We start from the raw sequence: 22,964 nt of genomic DNA on the forward strand, positions 1-22,964 counted from the left end.
GTTGTTCCTCCGCTACGCATTCCGATCATGATTCTGCCACGAGTTTATGGGCGTAATGTTACTTTGCGCTTGGAACTGATAGGGTTGATTACTAATCGGGTACTGCCAGTGCACTTTACGTGCGTCAACTGTGTTGTTGTTGCTAAATTGAGGCTGAAAATTGCTGTAAGCGTTATTGCACTGATTCCCGTTATCGTTACTATTCCCATTTCGTTTCCGGTTACCGGAGTAGTCAGGGTAGTTTCTGTCACCATTTTTCTTTTCCTTTTATACCCCGAGTTAAAATTTTGGTCATAGCTATCACTAAAATTGCCTTCCGAACTCGGGCCTGGCATACGCTCTGCTGCAGCGGGTACGACAAAAGCCGGTCATGACGCAGCCGCGCACGCTACATTGTTGACGCCGTACTGCGGAAAATACTCCAAATTGCTTTCGGATACTTGTACTAGTTATTTGACATATTATTCATTTGAGTTCTACTTCTCTCGGAGAATAACACAGGCGTTTCAATATCATCCGTACTAGTCTTTTTCAGAGTATCGTTACTTTATGTTGCATAGCTGAAATTACGCTTCATCCTGTAGGTCCGGTGATTCGTCTGCCCAGGATACAATATTTTGCTCCCCAGTCTTTTCTTGCAGTTCATGAAATTCTTTGGCATGCAACGCAGAGATTGGCTCAATTTCATTTCCCTTCTTTTCCATTTTTATGTTCTGGGGATTTCTCAGCTTCTTCGCTACTTGCCGTATCGGTTTTGAACAAGATTGTTTGGTTTGTACTTGTGCATAGAATATTATGAAGACTGTCACAGTGTAAGGAAAGTTTTCCAGCTGCGCTCATTTTCCTCGGATTTTTTCAACATGGCACCTTCATCGGTCATAGATTCGCTGTCGCATTGGTTTCTGCGTTCTCGGAATACCTAGTTTCAAAGTTTCTGAATTTTTCGTTACAAGTCACCGAAGCTTGCTGCTGTCTCCACATCCCCTTCCACTTCCGGATGCACATTCTGATGATGTTGCTGATGCTGTATTTTAGCAGTGACGTTGAGAGTGCTTCGTCTGTTAGTTTACTTTGATTGCTTGCTACGCCCCTATCCATCCCGTTCGCTTACCCTGAGGCGGCAGTTTCACGCCATCTCCACAACCCCTTCCACTTCCATAGTCAAATTCCCGTGTGCCTCATCATATGCGTCACCAATGACGCTGATACCATCCTTGTCGGTCGATGTATTTGTATTATCAGTTTTATTGGTCTCCATTCGCTTCTCTAGCGGTCGGTGAGGGTTTCTGTAACTTCTTCATTGGCATTTCTCCCGCTTCCAGGCCCTGACGTACGCATAGTCAGATCAGACGGCTGTCACACTTCAGCTGCATAATTATGTCGTTGCTCCTTGTTGACTTCGTTCAATAGGCAATCGTGCAGGCTGTCTACAGTCACAATTTTTCCATAGGTATTCTGTGGAATTGCATGTGCAATATGTGCGGGGTTGGTTTTCATACAGAGCATAGGTCCTATGACTGCATACTGGAAGATAGTCGAAGACGTGCAAAACTTCACGCGTGCGCAATGTGCTGATCACGTGCAGACCGAGGCTCGGCCTGTCTTGGCACTACTCGGTTTGTTTCGGCTTTCCTCGGTGCTTCTCGGTATAGGGCGATATTTCGTTTATCAGTGCGATGCGACACTTCCTTCCAGCCCTTGGTGCGCCTATTTTCATTTTCAGTTCGGCAGAATCTTGGTGCAAGCGTTGTTTATCCTTCGCTATTTGTGGCACTATATGTGGCTAAAGGTGATTTTTTCGTGATATAAAGCAAGTTCACGGAACCAGAGGCTGTTCGCGCAAATGAAGCATTCTAGCGATTTATCGTCACAATCCTTTAAAAATTAATCAGAATCAGAGAATAGCAGGATGAGAACTCGTCGCATAATCGGTGGGTACCGTAAATCGGCTAAGAAAAGGTATTACAACACCATGCAGAAAGAATTTAAAGATTTGGTTGACAACTAAAGAGCTAAAAATTATAATTATCTACCGATGACTTGTAGGGAATTCATTGTTCTCTACATCAAGAAGAACTTTATGTTAAATGTGAAGGGATGGAACAAGTAATGGAAATGGTAGTGTAAACGTTAATTTTCTGAAATCGCACGCATTATCACATCGTCAGTTGCACTAGGTTTTGATGGAACTGAACGAAGAGTGTGAAGGCGTTACATACATTGACGTTCAAAATTAAAACAACAAACGAAAATTTTGCAAGGTTGCGTTTATTTCCCCATAAAACAGTATACACAGTTGATACTAAAGTAGAAAAATGTGAAGAATACAGAGCGTGAACACTTGCAACACACATAAAGATAGACAAAAGTGTTATTCGGTTTTTCCTACTTAACGGATTTGTCCACAGTTTCCGACAACTGGTCAACATGTCCTGTATGGAGTGTGGCCACCTCTGGCAGAAATACAGGCCTAACAATGACGGGGCATGCTGTGAATGATGTCATCGATCTTATGTTGAAGCAATAACGCAGATTTGCTCATAAGTCTTGGAGAGTGCTTGGCGGATGCTGACGTGGTGCAACCCTTCTCCGTAGTGCATCCCAGATATGTTCTGTGGGATTCAAATCGGGAGAGCGAGTAGGCCACGCCACGAGTGCAATATCTTCCGTTTGCAAGAAAACATCAACCACTCGTGCTCTATGACGTCGAGTCGATTATTATTGTGATGATGATGATGATGATGTTCGGTTTGTGGGGCGCTCAAATGCGCGGCCATCTGCGCCCGTACAAAGTCCCACTTTTTACACAGCCCAGTTCGTTTACACAGTCCACTCTAGCTACTGTCACGAATGATGATGATGATTATGAAATGATGAGGACAACACAAACACCCTGTCTCCGGGCAGGAAAATCCCCCACCCGGTCGAGAATCGAATCCGGGACCCCGTGATTCAGAGGCAGCAAGATCATTATCATCCATCAGTACGAAGTCTGGGCCTACAGCACCTCGCAAAAACCGCACATGAGGTCCCAAGATCTCGTCTCGATACTCGACAGCAGTTAAACCATGCCGATTCACCGGTGCAATTTCATGAAAAAGTGTTCGAATGGTCACATTGTAAGTAGGCTGTTTAGGTTCTTATGGTTGGTAACGCCACGTAGTGCTCTGTATGAAAATCACTGACTGCGCTGTGTGCAGTCTGTGGCTGGTTGGACTCATTGTTAGAATATTTATTCGCTTGTCTAGTGTTGGGCAGTTGGATGTGAACCGCGCGTAACGTTGGGCAGTTGGAGGTGAGCCGCTAGCAGTGGTGGATGTGGGGAGAGAGATGCCAGAGTTTAGAGCGGACGATCTGGACGTGTGTCCATCAGAAAAAGGAAATTTGTTTAATTGGATGTCACAAAATTATATATAGGACTTTTCAACGCTATTACGGTAAATACATTGTTTGTTCTCTATCAAAATCTTTCATTTGCTAACTATGCCTATCAGTAGTTAGTGCCTTCAGTAGTTAGAATCTTTTATTTAGCTGACAGTATTGGCGCTGTATTGCAATAGTTCGAGTAACCAAGATTTTTGTGACGTAAGTGATTCATGAAAGGTATACGTTATTGTTAGTCAGGGCCATTCTTTTGTAGGGATTATTGAAAGTCAGATTGCGTTGCGCTAAGAAATATTATGTGTCAGTTTAGTGTTGATCACAATAAGTAAAGAGTGTGCTGAGCTGTTTTAAAATTAAATAACCTAGAAGTTTACCCGTCATGCTTAATTTTTCTAAGGGGTCGTTTCAACATAATCCCTGCCCGCACTATTAGAGATCCTCCTCGATATCAGCCTCTTTCCGCAATGTTTGGGTCGCGAAACTGTGTGTTCCAAATTCTCCCAGATGCGAATCCGTCGCGAAACACGCTCTAGACTAAATCGGGACTCATCTGTGAAACGAACATTGGTCCACTGTTCCACCCTCCATACGGGGGACTTCACACTATACGTTCCCTTTTCTGAAGACGCATCAGAGGTACACATACAGCAGTTTTCCGACAATAAAGGCTCTGTCGAAGTCTTCTGTACACAATTGGCCTCGATACTAATCGTTCATTGGATGCTGCGAGGTCAGATACCAGTTGCCGTGCAATACTAAGACGTTACCGACGTGCCCTTACAGCCAAATAACGGTCGTCTCTTTCTGATGTCGGCCTTGTTATGTCTTCGGGATACAGCTTCGGTCTCTATAAACTGTCGCCCCATCCTAGAAACAACAGAATGATTCACATTAAGCCATCAGGCCACATCAGTTTGCGACTGTCCTGCTTCCATTCTTCCTTCATTTACCACCGCAGAGAGTCTGGTAGGCGTCTTCTCTGTGCCATACTGCACCGTCTGTGACTGTGTGCATAGTGGCCGAGAGAGTGGGACTACCCGGAAAAAACTACGCCCTTTGATGGGTGACCTGACGTCATCGTTGGCGTTGTTGTCCGTTGACCGGATGCCATCTTCCGCCAAGAACACGATCGTACGGAAATCTGTTGAAATTTTGTATGATTATATCGTGAATCAGACACAGGACGGGGAAACAGTAGTTCGTTGCTTTAATTTTGGACATCAGAGTATTACTACAAAGTATGTCGGTTAGGTCAAAGGACATGCCTGGAACGAGTTTCCGATTTAAGACTCGCTGTTGTTAAATTTCCGAAGAGAAAAGGAAAGCAATAACGAAAATTAGAAGATTCGCAATTGATTGCAGATATTGCATTTTAAACAGAGTTCATAACTGATTGGCCTCCATAAGACACTACAGGATGAGAAGCAACTTATTTCTAATATCATGGTGAAATTGGATGCATTTAGAAAGAAAATCACTTTGTGAAAGGGACAACTTCTAATAAGGAACACCAACCATTTCCCTAAGTTCACTGGCATAAGGGAAAACGTGAATTTTGAACAATCCATTGTGCAGTTCATAGATTTCCAGCAACAGCTTCCTAAATGCTTGAGGACTCTGGAAATCTAATCTCGACTTATGAACTGTTTTCGGGACCATTTGCCATTTCACTTAAAAGCAACCCTGTGCATCTGCAGATGCAGCTGGACGCCCTGCAATTTAATTGCTTAAAAAGAAAAATTTTCTTACGTTGAAACTGTGCAGGAGTTCAACGTTGTTTTCGTCAGGAAGAGTGAACAATATGTTAAATAGAGCCAAACCTTTTTTTATTTAATGTAACTACATGAATAGTGAATGTAAATGTGGATGATGAACTGTTTCATAAATATCATATTGGAACCAAGGAGGCCTTTTATGACTGAGTAGAAGAAATGTTTGTTCTGTTGTTTTGGACTCCTAAACCTGATTTTATTTAATTCTCAAGAAGTCATGTTGTCCTAGAAGAGGACTTTAACAGTTCAACGGCCTGCATTTTTCTGTTCGTTTCAAAAAGTTATTGACTGTTCTTCTGCCTGTATTTTACCTTGTGGTAGTGTTCAATCTAAGGATGCCAGATTGTTTAAATATGCTTACAGATAATGGAATGAACATTTGCAGAATCAGATATTCCACTATTAACTTTCCTAAAGCGAATATTCATTTGCAAGGTTGTCAAACAGGTATGTTGTGTAGGGCTCCAGTGACTGATCACAGAAATTATCGTAAATTTTTTTGTAGTTTTGATTTGGCAAGAGGCATAAATGTAAGCATGTGACATATGGCTGTACGGATTTCTTGTGTCTGTAAACGTTTATAGCGATAGCAGTATGTCTGTCCTAAAAAGTAAATATATGTTTTAGTAATTAAAGAAAGGAAAAAACAGCTTTGTCGGTAGAACACTTGCCCGCGAAAAGTAAAGGTCGTATGTTCTAGTCCTGATCGGGCACAGAGTTTTAATCTGCCCAGGGAGTTTCACATCCTAGAATAACTTCCTCGACATATTGTCTGTTGGCTTCTGTCTCGGGTTCTTCGGCTGACGTTTGCTAGACGAATTTTCTGACGTTCCGCCAGCACGGCTGACTGGCTTTGTCAAATCTTCACGCTACAGTGTTTGTGGCAGCCTGGAGGGTGAAACTTTCACAATGCCAGCCGCTGGTGCAGGCGAAATGTCAGAAAAAATATACAAGAAACATCTGCCGAAGAGTTTCAACCGGAAGCGATCACGCACTACACTGTGTGATCAAAAGTATCCGGACAACCCCCCCCCCCCCCCAAACATATGTTTTCATATTAAGTGCATTGTGCTGCCACCTACTGGCAGGTACTCCATTTCAGCGACCTCAGTAGACATCGTGAGAGAGAGGAAAGGGGCGTTCCGCGGAACTCACGGAATTCGAACGTGGTCAGGTGACTGGGTGTCACTTGTGTCATATGTCTGTACTCGAGATTTCCACACTCCTAAACATCCCTAGGTCCACTGTATCAGATGTGATAGTGAAGTGAAAACGTGGAGGGACGCTTGCAGCACCAAAGCGTACAGGCCGACCTCGTCTGTTGACTGACAGATACCGCCGACAGTTGAAGATGATCGTAATGTGTAACAGGCAGACATCTCTCCAGAACATCACACAGGAATTCCATACTGCATCAGGATCCACTACAAGTACTATGACAGTTAGGCGGGAGGTGAGAAAACTTTGATTCCATGGTCGAGCGGCTGCTCATAAGCCACACATCAAGCCGGTTAATGACAAACAACGCCTCGCTTGGTGTAAGGAGCGTGAACTTTGGATGATTGAACAGTGGAAAAACATTGTGAGGAGTGACTAATTACGGTACACAATGGGGCGATCCAATGGCATGGTGTGGGTATGGCGAATGCCAGGTGAACGTCATCTGCCAGCGTGTCTAGTTCCAACAGCAAAATTCGGAGGCGGTGGTATTATGGTGTGGTCGTGTTTTTCATGGAGGGGACTTGCACCCTTTGTTGTTTTGCGTGGCACTATTACAGTACAGGCCTACACTGATGTTTTAAGCACATTCTTGCAATTGCTTCCAGCGATTCTGGGCTGGCGATTGCATCTTTAACACGATCAAGCATCTTTTCATAATGCACGGCCTTTGGCGGAGTGGTTACACGACAATAACATCCCTGTAATGGACTGGCTGCACAGAGTCCTGACCTTTGGGATGTTTTGGAACTCCGACGTCGTGCCAGTCCTCACCGACCGACAACGATATGGCTCTGAGCACTATGGGACTTAACATCTATGGTCATCAGTCCCCGAAAACTTAGAACTACTTAAACCTAACTGACCTAAGGACATCACACAACACCCAGTCATCACGAGGCAGAGAAAATCCCTGACCCTGCAGGGAATCGAACCCGGGAACCCGGGCGCGGGAAGCGAGAACGCTACCGCACGACTACGAGCTGCGGACTCGACAACGATACGTCTTCTCAGTGCAGAACTTCGTGAAGAATGGGCTGCCATTCCCCAAGAAACCTTCCAGCACCTGACTGAACGTATGCCTGCGAGAGTGGAAGCTGTCATCAAGGCTAAGGGTGAGCCAACACCATATCGAATTCCAGCATTACCGATGGAGGGCGCCACGAACTTGGAAGTCATTTTCAGCCAGGTGTCCGGAAACTTTTGATCATATAGTGTATGTCAACAAGTAGCTACGGAAGCTTCAATAACTTTGTAATGACTCCCATGCAACTAGTCAAACCCGTCGAAGTCAAAAGCTATAGGGGCAGACAGTTTGGGAAAATACCCAGCTAAAACGATAAAACGTTGTGTGTAAGTGGTATTCTTAGATACAGAAGAGGAATTTGTGGCGATCTGCTTCAGACCAGTCAGAAGACTGATAACAACTCCCTCCATCTCCCAACACACACACAATAATGCTAGTTCTGTGTTGCTAGTTATAAATAGATGCCACATTGTTCTTATTAGAAGGAAGAAGCGGAAACACCAAACTGGAGCAGGAGTGTACTTGATTTGGCAGTGGTGCGGTCGCCAGCTTCAGACTTTGATAGAGATGTGGCCTCCCGCAGTGTGGACAGCCCTGTGGACCCGCTGGCCTAATAGGCCAGATAATCCCCGCTGCTACCTGGCCGCCTGCATCTTGCAGTGGAGAGGAGGGAAGCCTCTCCATGTTACAAACGCGCCGCCCTCCGCCCTCTTCAGCCCTCTGTAGCGCGCCGCTGGCGACTGGGCTGTGTGGCTACAATAGCCGAAAGGTGTCCGCTGATTGGCTGCCGTTCCTGAAAAAGAGACGCAGCAGCGCCCTTCCTCTGTGCTGTCATTCTTTCATACGCAGTGGCAAGAGCGACTGAGCGATCTTTATCAGCGATGTCAGCAGTAATTGAGCGTTAAACAGCAGTAAAACGATGACAATCATTTTTGTGATGGTAGTGGAACTTGAATATTGCTTGATGCATGACAAGTTGGAGGAATAATACAGGTTGAATGTAAAGTCTTTCCCTGATAACAAAATTGTATTTCTAAGGAACTGTGCTAGATTAAGCTACGTGTTTTTTTATTTTATTTTATTTTTTTATATTTTTTTTTTTGCGAGTCGTAACTTAACTCATTTAGCTTTTTATGGATCACTTCCAATGTGCTCCGTTTCCCGTAGAAGGTCTAGGTGCTAGTCAATTTTTCTCTTTGTCCTTGCCAACTCTTTTACAGCATCTCGTATTGGTGGCGTAAGACTTTGCGCATCAGGAATTGGTGAAAAGGGCAATTTATCCTTAACGCAACACCACGAAGAAGTCAAGCGTGTATATGTCTAAAGGTCTGTATATGGGAAGTATGAGCAACATGCCGGCAGCGAGCACATTGGGCCTATATGGCTGCTGCCTACACGTCAATCCCTACAGTGTTTTTAACCTTTTTCATTAAAGAAGCAAGCTCATGGTTCACACCCATTACTCACGAAGCATAATGTGTCGAAAAAATGTAATTTTTGATGGTGTCAAACTTCAGTTCTTATCATGATAATATTTATTAACCGCGACAGCGATAAATTTCATAGTTGCTATTACCCCAGCAAGCTCAAACACTCAATATGAGCGTAAGTATATGTAGCTTTAACCTCGAATCCTCAGCAGCAGGAAAAGGTAAGGCTTATTACGTCGCAATACATCGTTTTACAAGCTAAGTTGGAAACTGCAGGACAATTGTCGGAATTCTCAACCAGTTTCAGAGACAATTTAAAAGAAATTAGCGAAAACAAAAAAATGGTTCAAATTGCTCTAAGCACTATGGGACTTAACATCTGAGGTCATCAGTCTCCTAGACTTAGAACTACTTAAACCTAGCTACCATAAGGACATCACACACAGCCATGCCCGAGGCAGGATTCGAACCTGCGACCGTAGCAGCAGCGCGGTTCCGGACTGAAACGCCTAGAACCGCTCTGTCACAGCGGCCGGCTAGCGAAAACAAAACATATAATGGTACAGCAGGTATGTTTCTCTGGTAAAAAGGTTTGAATAAGAAATCACACTCATGCAAAGGTATTTTATCACACAGCTTTTATAATCGCACATTTATTGTCAAGGCAGAATCAGTGTATTACATACTGTTGTATGTAGTGAGAGTTTTGTATTTCTGACAAAGAATTTTTGCTCTGCCAAAGTACTGCGTAAGACAAATGCGTTGTGCATGCATTGGACAACAGTGAACAGTGTCCTCCTTACTGATGTACTACTAAAGCTTGAATAATTTACAGCACCCTTGCTTTACAACTAACAACGACACATGCTTATCTTGACTACAGTGTAACTGACATCTACGTCATGTGGAGATCACTGTACTTAAGTTTTGAACTTTCTACGAATATGATTCTACCTCCACATTGAATATGAGGGTAGGAATGATACGTGGCAAAAGTGTGTACTAATTTCGCGCGGTTCTGTCGCCTGGCACAAGTCTTTCACTTGGGCGACTTGCGTGTATCTAACCTACCCCAGCTGTCCAATAGGAGAAAGGGCACCTACAGTTTAACATGGAATCCGAACCACAAGTCGTTTGTGGCGAATCTTCACATCAGTGAGAGGTGAGTGGTAAAATGTACACCTGAGATAAGAAGGCCGTGGTCTGACGAGGATTCGATCCTATGACCTTTCAGTTTCAAGCACGCAGTTTACCGCTTTTTTTCGCTGTACCTATCAGTTGCTACGTAATTTTTTTTCTACATTTTTCTCATGAGTTATGGGCGGATATCCCATGACGACTCTTAAATTCCATTGGTGAAAACTTCACTCAGGTTTTTCATTACAGAGGATTGCCAATGCCCTGAGAAAATTGTGCCGGCAGTGATAAACATGCACAACTCTGCATGCTGCGTATTAAAACAAGATTGTATTACTGTTTTCAGGGTTACGTCCCTGACTGGTGTATAAAATGAGTTTTCCGATTAATTTGTCTGTCCTTGCTGGGATTTCTTCCGTTCGGGCTATAATACACAACTAAATCGAACATATTTGTCCTTCGATAGAGGCTAAATTGAAAAAAAAATTCTTTATTTTGTTCTAGTAAGGTTGCTGATTTTAACCATAAGGTTCAAAGATTCTGCTTAGTCGTGCAGCTTCCTTCGATTTAAATGAACTTAGGTTCAGTCTTCGCTAATAATATTTAACCTACTTCTTGTCAGTGTTTCGTGTAGGCAACACGAAGTTTAACTTCACAAAACACAGTCTAAATGAACTTACTATAGAAAATTCATCACGCACGTGTTAAGGGGCGTTCATAACTATGTGTTTTTTGCATTTCGCTATTACTCTAGCAGTTCGGGAAACATTAATAGACTCGTGAAAACATCGTGTTGCGTGTCCGCATCCCTGAAAAGAAATGGGTTACCGATGTCATAATGTTACGGTGATGTCAAAAATTTCACATAGTGCAGGAGCCAAACTGGCTTAAAATAGTTGGCCACTCATTAAATAATCTGTTTATGCTTCTTATTTTAGTGGGCAGGGAAATTATTTTCACTTCGTAACACTGTTATTATTCTCGTTTAATACACAAATGTTATCTGGCAGATATTGACTGATAGACGTCAGAATACGTACTCTTTCCTAATATCATCACTTGTACATTCGGATTACATTTCGTCATTCATTTTTCTTTTAATTACAGTTATTGCATTAATTTCATGAGATTCACAGAGGAATAAGAGCGGCCGACAGTACGTTCTCCTCGCCCCTGGGTGTCGGTGCGGTTGCGGTCGTGCGCAGGCCAGCATCTCTGCCGGCAGCGACGAAGATGCAGCCGTCGGCATAATGCAGCGCTCGAGATCTCGACATTTAACATAAAAAATTAAATATTTCTGTAGAACATAACTGCAGTAAAATAAAAAACAATACAAACGTTAAATCCATCAACCTAGTATGCTTTAAGTTTTACAGTTTTCTTCAGAAGGAAGCCTATAATATCTCCCTCTCATTTGAGCTTCAGATATGCAGTCGAAAGCAAAGTACATTGCGGCATTATTAAACACGAAAATTATGAAAATACACAATACTTCCTACGTTAGACAAGCAACGTAGTAGCACAATACTGCGAAATGTATCACGTGACTCTATTTCAGCCAGCCACGGACTGCAGACGGCGGCAAGTGGCGGGGAAAGGCCGGTCATACATTGAATTCCGTTTGGTGAACGTGGTGGCCATAATGTTGGAACGTCTCTACCGACCTATCTGTTCGAAAAAGCTTCATCCAAGAACTGGCGAACAAGTAACCCTCAGTTTGGCATTGTACCAAGTTCTTGGAACACTACCCACGGGCCGGCCGCGGTGGTCTAGCGGTTCTAGGCGCTCAGTCCGGAACCGCGCGGCCGCTGCGGTCGCAGGTTCGAATCCTGCCTCGGGCATGGATGTGTGTGACGTCCTTAGGTTAGTTAGGTTTAAGTAGTTCTAAGTTCTAGGGGACTGATGACCTAAGATGTTAAGTCCCATAGTGCTCAGAGCCATTTGAATGCTCAGAGCCATTTGAACCATTTGAACTACCCACGGCTGGAATTCCTGAGGAGCAATGTAAAGTTCCAACATGTCTAGATAAACTGTTGCTATAGTAGTAGGCTCGGTGAAGGAAAGCGGTCCAATATTTGTGTTGCCCATTAAGCCATACCACACATACGCTTTCGGGCTGTCCGTCGTCTGATATGGGTTCTGTTTACTTTTCCGGGGATGTGAAATGTGGTTTTACCGAGAAAACAAACGTTATTGAGGTAGTCAATGTCGGAATCAAATCGTTCTAGCTTGTTTCTAGCAAACTCGTTAGATGTGGGCCTATCGTCTGGCTGCGAAACTAGAAGAAGTTGCACTTTGTATGCATGGAAAATCTTGACAACTGTGCTCTGTGGTATGCCTGTTTCTCTGGAAACATGACGCGTCGATTTCCGCGGACTGCATACAAATGCAGTACGCACGGCACGGTATCAACAGTGCCATAACTCGCTCCCGGTCTACAGTTTCTTGTCTTGTCACTAACACTGCCAGTCTCTTTAAGGGGCTCCGGGAAGGTTCAAACTCACGAAAAATTCAGTTTTTCCTTTTTTGCAAATTAAAAATCTCTTAATTGACATATAATTTATTGAGTTCAGAAGACGACTACTATTTTTAAAATAATTTTGAACTATGTTCTGCATGGGCGTGAACCACTGTGGCGCTGTTAAACTGCTGTCAAATGTTGTACTCGTGAATCTACATGCTCCTCACGTACATTTTAGTGATGTGAGAGAAAATAAGTGTTTCAAAATAAGTGTTCTGGCTAACCTGTGATAGTTCAAAAATGGTTCAAATGGCTCTGAGCACTATGGGACTCAACTGCTGAGGTTATTAGTCCCCTAGAACTTAGAACTAGTTAAACCTAACTAACCTAAGGACATCACAAACATCCACGCCCGAGGCAGGATTCGAACCTGCGACCGTAGCAGTCTTGCGGTTCCAGACTGCAGCGCCTTTAACCGCACGGCCACTTCGGCCGGCTGTGATAGTTCGATATATATATATATATATATATATATATATATATATATATATATATATATATATATATATATATATATATATATATATATAAGTCGGTAATTAAACCAATAATGCTATATGCCAGCGAAACCTTGACACTTAAAAGGAAAACAGATATGGAAAACCTGAAGAAAGAGGAAAGGAAAATCATTAGGAAAATTCTGGGACCAAGATGGACCAAAGAGGGGTATAGATTACAGAACAATTCTAAAATTGAAGAATATTCTAACATAGAGATAGACATGAGGAAGAGGCGTCTAAAATTATATGGCCACATAATGAGACTTCCCGATCACAGACTTACAAAAAAAAATAGTAAGATACGTAGCATCCCTTGTTAATGGAGGAGAATGGATCAAAAATGTAAAGAAAGATCTGGAATTAGCCAACATTACTACTGAAGACATGAACAAAAGAAACAATTTCAAACTTAAAGTAGACAAATGGGAGGTCAAACCAGAGACAAAAGCGCCGAGAACTGGAACAAAATGGAGCGAAGAAAGAAAAGCTGAATTCTCGCAAAGAATGAAGACCTGGTGGGCAAACAAGAAGAATAAGAAGCCCCAGAAGTGAACCATCTTTACTTAGCGTCTTCCATGTTGGGAGCTTTACGACTAATAATATATATATATATATATATATATATATATATATATATATATATATATATATATATATATATATATACGCTCGATTGTCGTAAGTTTCCTGTTTATTTACTCTTTGTAATCCTAGTGAATTTTGTTCATTTGAAGTCTCTGTTTTACTGATGGATAATCATGGGTAAACATAAAGTGACTAGAAAACCTCTGAAGGCATTTAAGATAGGGAGAAATGTTGGAAGGCCAAAGGTAGGTGTTATTATCGTAAACAATAAAGACGATAACTAAGTGCATGAACGTAATCTTGCTATTATACCTGCCTATTGCAATGAAAGTGAGAGAGAAAGTACTTCATAGAGGAAACTTGTTTCAGTTAGTGAAAAGTATGTTTTATGGGCGAATCGAATGTGAATGAAATATTTGACATGTCACTTCTCAAAGGAATTTTTTTCAAACTATACAAGATGTATTCAGTGTATTGAAGTCGGCCTTGAACTCTCTACAAAAAATCACGTAGGACTTGTCAATGAAATGGAACTGAAGTATGGTAAGTGTTCATACATGACCATCTTTTGCAACAGTGTTGCAGTAACTCCAAATGAGGGAAATGGTAGCAAAATCTATGAACACAACATTATATTTGTTTATGCATTGCGTACAATTGGTAAGGGTACTACTGCGGGTACATTTTTCTATGGCATGATCAATCTTCCAAATCCCCCAACCAACTTTACGAACTCTAATAGTTTTATAGGGTCTAAAATATAAGATGTCTGTATAGAATCTATGAAGAAAGCTGTGGAAGAGGGAGTAATAGAAAATAGTGGTGATACAGACTTGAATGCAGCATTCTATGGTACCTGGCATAAATGGGGACATACGTCTCTTCATGGTGAAGTATCTGCCATCAGTATATGTGTACAGGGAAAGTTTTAGATGTAGCAGTAATATCTAAATATTTTAGGCGTTCACAAAAAATAAAGGTACATATGAAAATAATTGCATAGCTAACTACAGTGGCAGTAGTGGAGGAATGGAAGTGGCTGGTGCTGCTAGTATATTTCAACTTTCTATTTCGTGCTATAAAGTGCGATATGTGAATTACCTTGGCGACACTGATTCTAAAAGTTCCATATTCAAGAACTGAAGCCCTATGGTGATTACGTTGTAGTGCAGGAACTTGAGTGTATTGGACACGTACAGAAACGAATGGGATCAAGACTTGAGGCGACTGAAAGCTTCGACAAAAAACAAAAACTCATTGATTGTAAAGGGTTGGATGGGAAGGGAAGGTTAACTGACAGTGTAATTGACAAAATACAGAACCATTATGGAATGGCTATTAGACAAAACACGCACAGTGTCGATGAAATGAAGAAGGCTGTTTGGGCTCATTTTTTCATATTTTGTCAACACATGAAAGTACCCATCATAACTTGTGTGCCAAAGGAGAAAACAGTTGGTGCAAATACAACAAGGGATTGCTAACTAGTGAAGTGCACACTCATAAATATAGTCTGCCTAATGGCGGTAATGAAGGTGAAGAAACGTATTTTCAGAGACTTAACAGCACGTAAATTGTTCGTGTTCGAAAAGTGTGTTCATGGAAAAACTCAAAACCCCAATGAAAGTATAAGTAATGTTATACCGCCAAGAAGCCCAAATACTGCGCTCGTTGGAACAGAAACGCTTCATTTTTGTGTGTATGATACTGTTGCTGCTTTCAGTCATGGCAAAGTTGTAAGCTGCAACGTATTTCGAAATAAGGGAATGATACGAACGATGCTTGCTTTAGACAAGGGACGTCTTCAGGCTGCTGACAGGGCTGTAAATAGCACAGAAATACAAGCCAGAATAAACAGGAGGACAAAGAGGCAGCCGGAGGAGGAGTTTGCAGAAGATAAAGATAATCCATCCTATGGACCTGGAAAGCACTAAAAAGGTAATCCAAGCTTTGTCCTCGATGCCCAAAAATTTTATTGTTTCACGCAAATTTCACGTTTTCACAGGATCTACCAAACCAATTTGCGCCGCGCGGGATTAGCCGAGCGGTCTTAGGCGCTGCAGTCGTGGAATGTGCGGCTGGTCCCGGCGGAGGTTCGAGTCCTCCCTCAGGCATGGGTGTATGTGTTTGTCGTTACGATAATTTAGGTTAAGTAGTGTGTAAGCTTAGGGACTGATGACCTTAGCAGATAAGTCCCATAAGATTTCACACACATTTGAACAAACCAATTTGCTTCAAATTTTCAGGAAATGTTACACAGTCCTTTTGCGTAACTTGACACAGCGTTTTTCTTAAAACCCATATATTTTTGAATTTATAAACAAAAATGGCACAAAAAGTAGTGAATTTTCATTACAATAGAAAAAATTAATCCTAACAACCTGTGGTGTGCGTACTGTAAGACCTTCGGTACACACACCATCAGATTATTTGACTTGTCGCTCTAACGAAGTAGGCGAGTGTCAGCGATATGTCTCGTGGTCTTATCGTGGCGTGTTTATCTTCTGCCGTTAGGTCAGATGATAGAAATGCCACTTGCACTCTTAGAGTAGCAGATTGACGGTGACCAACTTTAAACAGAACCTGATTAATTTTCACACACATTTATTAAAATAATAAAAAGCATAGACATTACTTTGATTCTGGATGCTGTTTACAATTGACAATCTGAAGTTCCTTTGGTCTTGGTACGTTAATCTTATTCTGGTATATCTCTGATACTTGACAGAGTGTCTACACATTTATCTTCATGGCTATGTACAGGAATATGGTAATCTTATTAGGCGTAGACTGAAACTTGACTATAGACTGGTACAGACTAATGTAGACTGGTACAGACAGGTGCAGATAAATGCAGACTGATGCAGACTGACTAATCGGAGGTCTGTACATTCGTTATAATACCTCGTGCCTTCAGGTATCACTGCACGAGTGTGATCCGCGAGGACAAAAGGTTCAACGTTAGCAGCAATCTCATTGGCTGCGTTACATATTAATACGCGGATCGGCGGAAGCAGAATTTGGTCCGTCTCTAAGGCATCACCATCTCGTAGCGCTGCTCCTGCGCTGTTGTGCTTAGCGGGGCGCGCTCTAGTGGGAAAGTTGTGTACGCGCTGACTACGCGGAACTATGTACACAACACAACTGAATTAAAGTTTTAATAAATTCCTAAGTCAAGTTGCAGCCAATACATCAATAAATAATGTGTAAAAATTTCAACTTCCTAGCTCAAATATTTTCTGAGAAAACATGGAATTTATTTGTGCTATTTTAACATTGGAAAGATAAGGCTTTCGGGAGCCCTTTAAATGTTTCGTACCATCCTTTGATGCTCTTCTCATTTGGCGCACCTTGACCACATACACTACAGAACTGTCGCTGAACCATAATAGGTGTCAGCATCTCAGGAAACCTCAAAACACTTTGTGCTTTCTCCATCATAGACATCATTGTGACAGCGGCACTCCTAAATTACGCCAGCTGCAATAAGAGAGGGAAGAGAAATGAGATGATGTCAGAGCACATGTATAGACTTGTATGACTTATCCATAAAAAGTCATTGGCCAAAAACTTTCTAGGCGTCTTGAAATGCATCAGTGAAGAACTTCCTGAATTAAGCTACCATTTGAAACAAACCTGCATATCTGCCTCTTGGGTAGCACCTTAGAATCAATTTTTCTGTACTCAGGGAAAAACTATCTGCTGACGCAGTTATTAAAGAACTAATAATACTAGAGAGCATAGTTATGTATGGAGTGGAGACTACAAATCTGAAACATCTAAAAAACTTCAAGTAGTAGGACTTCTGGAGAAGATCAGCAAGAATTTCTAGAAAAGAGAAAGTAAGAAACGACGAAATAATATAGAAAATGGAAATAAGAGAAAGAATAGAGAGAAGTTACAATGTTACGGGCATAGAAGAAGGATGGAGGAAGCCAGAATCCCGAAAACGATCCTGGAATGGGAAGCAGAGGGAAAGAAGAGAAGAGGACGCCCTATGACCACCTGACTCCAAAATGTACGGTTAACAATGAGAAGACGTGGCGCAGAGGAAGAAGGTATACAAGATCGAAACACTTGGAGTGACATCCTGAGGAGATAAATTAATATCTTATGTAAAAGATGTAATAATTTCCGGGTTTGTTATGTAGGAGAAAAACCTTTGCATAGAGAAAAACCTCAATATAAAAAAAATAATAAATCAGCTTATCTCCAAACTGGCGCATGTGCCTGTCAGACTAACATGCTGACTGTATCCGAAAACTTTGCCTAGACGTTTTCATATTATCCTTCTCGCTTGTTTTATCTGTTCGAAGCGGCGTTAATCCTATTTACAAATGCACTGGAAAAACGGTGTTATTCATATTTCTTTCCCGCGTTTATATGCGTATTCTTGCATTTCCTGGCAGCCACTGGTAATGCTTTCAAGACAGATCTTCGAATTATTTTAGACTTCTGTCACTTTATTGTCGACTAAGCAGAAGACTGATAGACATCAAGCAGATACTGTGTTATTCAGTTTTGTGCAAACTGTTTGGGTTGTTGGTAATAAGGTCACGTTTCGAGAAGACATCTAGAAGGTATCAAACCCATATGCGAAAAAGAGGGTTCGTAATTCATCAGAGTGGCAGAAGATCAAAGTAATGAGATATGCTGTTGACGGCCGTCAGCCTGCACTGCTTAAAAAGTACATTAAGTTTGCCAGGCAGTAATGGTCTAGCGAGAAGATTACCAAAGCTGTCGTACATGTTTTACGATCACAGATACAAGCGTCAACTGAAAAGAATTTATGCATAATGGTATCTTGGTGCAGAAAACGGCAAAACAGAGATGGAAAAGTAAGCAAGGCTAGAGTTTCAGCGGAATACTTTGTGTAAGCACGATGTAGAATAATTTAAAAGTACGTTGTGCTACCTTTCATGATATAATTAAGGTCTCTGAAAGAGTGGATGATGTGATGGCACTTTTAAGTAAATCAGGTATTAACTGATGGACATTGGGCTAAGACATTTTACGAGAAGGTGTTTTAACTTTAGTCGAACTGAACATAGTTCCCCTGAAATAATGATTAATTTCTCCTTGTAATAAATTTACAACTTATTTCCGGCATTTTCAGTCCTATATAAACAATTTTTCTTAAATACAGCAAATGAAACAGTGTTTGCGAAGGGATAAACATTACGCCTCTTTTAATGTGGTTTTCTTCCAAAGCGAAATAATTCCAAAACACGAAGGCTATTATCAGTATTACGAGAAACTCTAAGTTTAACCAACACAACTGTAATCTATTAGACAGTAGTGCATCAGTGTCTCACATCATCACATGCTTCATTTGTTGTACCCCTTATGATGGTCACATATTTCGATTTGGCGTTAGTATTGTGGTTGTAATTTCTTTGTATCACAGTACTCCAGAAGATGTGAACAACTTGCCTGAAAAAGTAAGACTAGAACTTGGGAACTGTAGCCTGCACCAAAAATCGTGTAGCAAAAATTAAGAATTTGTGAAACATAGACGAAAGTGCCTTTTCTTGTGTAAATACTTGTACGTTTCAGTGTAGCTTTCTTCACTCCTGTGTTTTAGTTCTTATTATGGATAAAGACGATAAGTGGTCGAGACAGTTTGTCGTCTGGTTAACTCCAATTGTTAACAACTCTGAAGTGCCCAAGAAACTGGTAGCCTATAGGCATGCATATTCAAATACAGAGATACGTAAACAGGCGGAAGACGGCGCTGCGGTCGGCAACGCCTGTATAACACAACAAGTGTCTGACGCAGTTGTTAGATCGGTTACTGCTGCTACAACGGCAGGTTATCAAGATTTAAGTGAGTTTGAATATGGTGTTATAATCGGCGCACAAGCGATGGGACACATGGTGTTATAGTCGGCGCACGAGCGATGGGACACATCACCGGGGTAGCGATGACGTGGGGACTTTCCCGTACGACCATTTCATGACTGTACCGTGAATGTCAGGAAACCGGTAAAACATCAAAACTCCGACATCGCTGCAAGTTTGAATGCTGGACCATCAGCAAGTGTCAGCATGTGAACCATTCAACGAAACATCATCGATATGGGATTTCGGAGCCGAAGGCCAACTCGTGCACTCTTGATGACTGCACCATACAAAGCTTTACCCCTAGCCTGGGCCCGTCAACACCGACAATAGGCTGCTGATGACTGGAAACATGTTGCCTGTTCGGATGAGTCTCGTTTCAAATTGTATCGAGCTGATCGACGAGTACGATTATGGAGACAACCTCATGAATCCGTGAACCCTGTCAGCAGGCGACTGTTCAAGTTGGTGGAGACTCTGTATTGGTGTGGGGCGTGTGCAGTTGGACTGAAATGGGACCCCTGATACGTCTACATACGAGTCTTGACAGGTGACACCTACGTAAACATCCTGTCTGATCATCTTCATCCATTCATGTCCGTTGTGCATTGCGACAGACTTAGGCAATTCCAGCAGGACAATGAGACACCCCACATATTTACAATTGCTACAGAGTGACTCCAGGAACACTCTTCCGAGTTGAAACACCTCCGCTGGCCACCAAACTCCCCAGACATGAACATTGAGCATATCTGGGATCCCTTGCAACGAGTTGTTCAGAAGAGATCTCCACCCCTTGGTACTGTTACGGATTTATCGAGAGCCCTGCAGGATTCATGGTGTCAGTTCCCTGCAGTACTACCTCAGACATTAGTCGAGTCCATGCCACGTCGTGTTGCTGTACTTCCACGTGCTCACCGGGGCCCTACACGATATTAGGCAGGTGTACCAGTTTCTTAGGCTCTTCGGTGTAGTTTTTCATGTTTTATGGATTAATTTAATTTTCCTTTCTTTATTCTTGTTCACAAAGTAAAATAAAAAAAATAGTGAAATTATTGAGGTGTCTAAGACCAAACATCCATCCAGACCAGTGCAAGTAATTTGAATATAAGTAGAATAAAACTGGGATTAGTAACAGTTTAGCTTATGTTGGTGTATGCCCTTAAATTCATGTAAACTTAGCAAAATGCTGCTGTAATCAATCTGATGACCACCAGTAAATCGAACTTCCCGTTATAAGTGTGGGTCAGTTACATTCGTTGGATTCCCATCTAATTAATCCGAGCACCACTGCATCTCTGTCACCATTTCGTAATGACTTTACATACCTGTTACGATCCTAGCAGCGCGTCTCACAGTTCGTTATTATCTATGCTGTCATGCATACCTGCTAAGTACTCCGAACTCCGGAAGAGTATTTCAGAACTGGTCGTATCAGCGCGTTGAATGTGTTATCCTTTACAGTTGAATTCCACATTCCCAGGAACCGCGTGCGTTCCCTTCAACTATTTCCACGTATTCGTGCCATATCCTATCACGCGTTAGTTGGTATTGTGGTCTCCAGTGAAATTCAGATGTATTTAGTCTGCAGTAGTTACGCAGAGCTAAAGGGGCTTGCATAGGATGGAGAGCTGCATAAAACGAGTCTTCAGGCTGAAGCCCACCGCAGCACAGCAGTACTTCGCTTGTTTCTCGCCCTCTATTATTATTATTTGTTCGTACCCATCTACGGGCAGTAGTAATTTCTCTGTCGTAACCAAATTTGGCACAATAACCACCAGAAAGGAAGGAGTTACGTTACGTGAACCTTCTAGATACTACGAGGGGCATTCAGTACGTAACGCAACCACTTTTATTTCTGAAAGATGGTTGGTTTATTCAGGATTCTAACACACCGTATTATTTCCCACTCGTTTTGATACAAACGAGTGGGAAAGCTAGAAAATCTGCAAAGGGAAATGCAAAGGCTCAATCTAGATGTCGTAGGAGTCAGTGAACTGAAATGGAAAAAAGATACGGATTTCTGGTCAGATGAGTATAGGGTAATATCAACAGCAGCAGAAAATGGTATAATGGGGTAGGATTCGTTTTGAACAGGAAGATAGGGCACAGGGTGTGTTACTGTGATAGAGTTGTTCTTATCAGAATCGACAGCAAACGAACGCCGACAACGATAGTTCAGAAATACATGCCGACATCGCAAGATGAAGATGAAGAAATAGAGAAAGAATATGAGGATATTGAAAGGGTAATATGAAATGTTGAGGGAGATGAAAATCTAATAGTCATGGGGGACTGGAATGTTGCTTTAGGGGAAGGAGTAGAGCAAATGGTTACAGGAGAATATGCGCTTGGGACAAGAAAAGAGAGAGGAGAAAGACTAACTGAGTTCTGTAATAAATTTCAGCTACTAATAGCGAATACTGTTCAAGAATTGCAAGAGGAGGAGGTATACTTGATAATGGAAAATTTCAGTTAGATTAAATCATGGTCAGACACAGATTCCGAAATCGGATACTGGATTGTAAGGCGTACCCAGGAGCAGAAATAGACTCAGATCACAATGTAGTAGTGATGAAAACTAGACTGAAGTTAAGAGATTATTCAGGAAGAATCAATGCCAAAGAAGTGGGATACGGAGGTACTAAGGAGTGACGAGATACCCTTGAAGATCTCTAAGGCTATAGATAATGCGATAAGGAGTAGCTCAGTAAGCAGTAAAGTTGAAGGGTAAGACAATCAGGGAAGTTGGAAAGAAAAATAGGTACAAAAAAGGTAACTGGTAACTGCGAAGAAATCATGGGTTGCAGAAGAAATACTTGAGTTGACCGATGGAAGTCGGAAGTACAAAAATATTCAGGGAAATTCAGGAATACAGAAATACAAGACACTGAAGAATAAAGAAGATAGGAAGTTCAGGGAAGCTAAGACAAAATGGCTGCTTGAAAAATGTAAGGAAATTGAAAATTAAATGGTTTTTTGAAGGACTGAGTCAGCATATAGGAAAGTCAAAAGAACCGTCGGTGAATTTAAAAGTAAGGGTGGTAACATAAAGGGTGCAATGGGAATTCCACTGTTAAAGGCAGAGGAGAGAAAGGATGGGTATAAAGAGTACATTGAGGGGTGGAAATTTGTCTGATGTAGTAGAAGAAGAAACAGGAGTTGATTTAGAAGAGATTGGGGATACAGTATTAGAATCAGAATTTAAAAGGGCTTTGGAGGACTTAAGATCAAATAAGGGATGAGGGATCGATAACATTCCATCAGAATTTCTAAAATCATTGGGGTAAGTAGCAACAAAACGACTGTTTACGTTGGTGTGTAGAATGTATGAGTCTGACTTTCGGAGAGCTATTATCCAGACAATTCCGAAGAATGCAAGATTTGACAAGTGTGAGAATTAAAGCACAGTCAGCTTAACAGCTCATGTATCCAAGTGGCTGACAAGAATAATATACAGAAGAATGGGAAAGAAAAGTGAAAATGTGTTAGATGAGGATCAATTTGACTATGGAAAAGGTAAATGCACCAGAGGGGCACTTCTGACGT

This window comes from Schistocerca nitens, chromosome 2 (assembly GCF_023898315.1).
Source record: "Schistocerca nitens isolate TAMUIC-IGC-003100 chromosome 2, iqSchNite1.1, whole genome shotgun sequence".
Lineage (NCBI taxonomy): Eukaryota > Metazoa > Arthropoda > Insecta > Orthoptera > Acrididae > Schistocerca > Schistocerca nitens.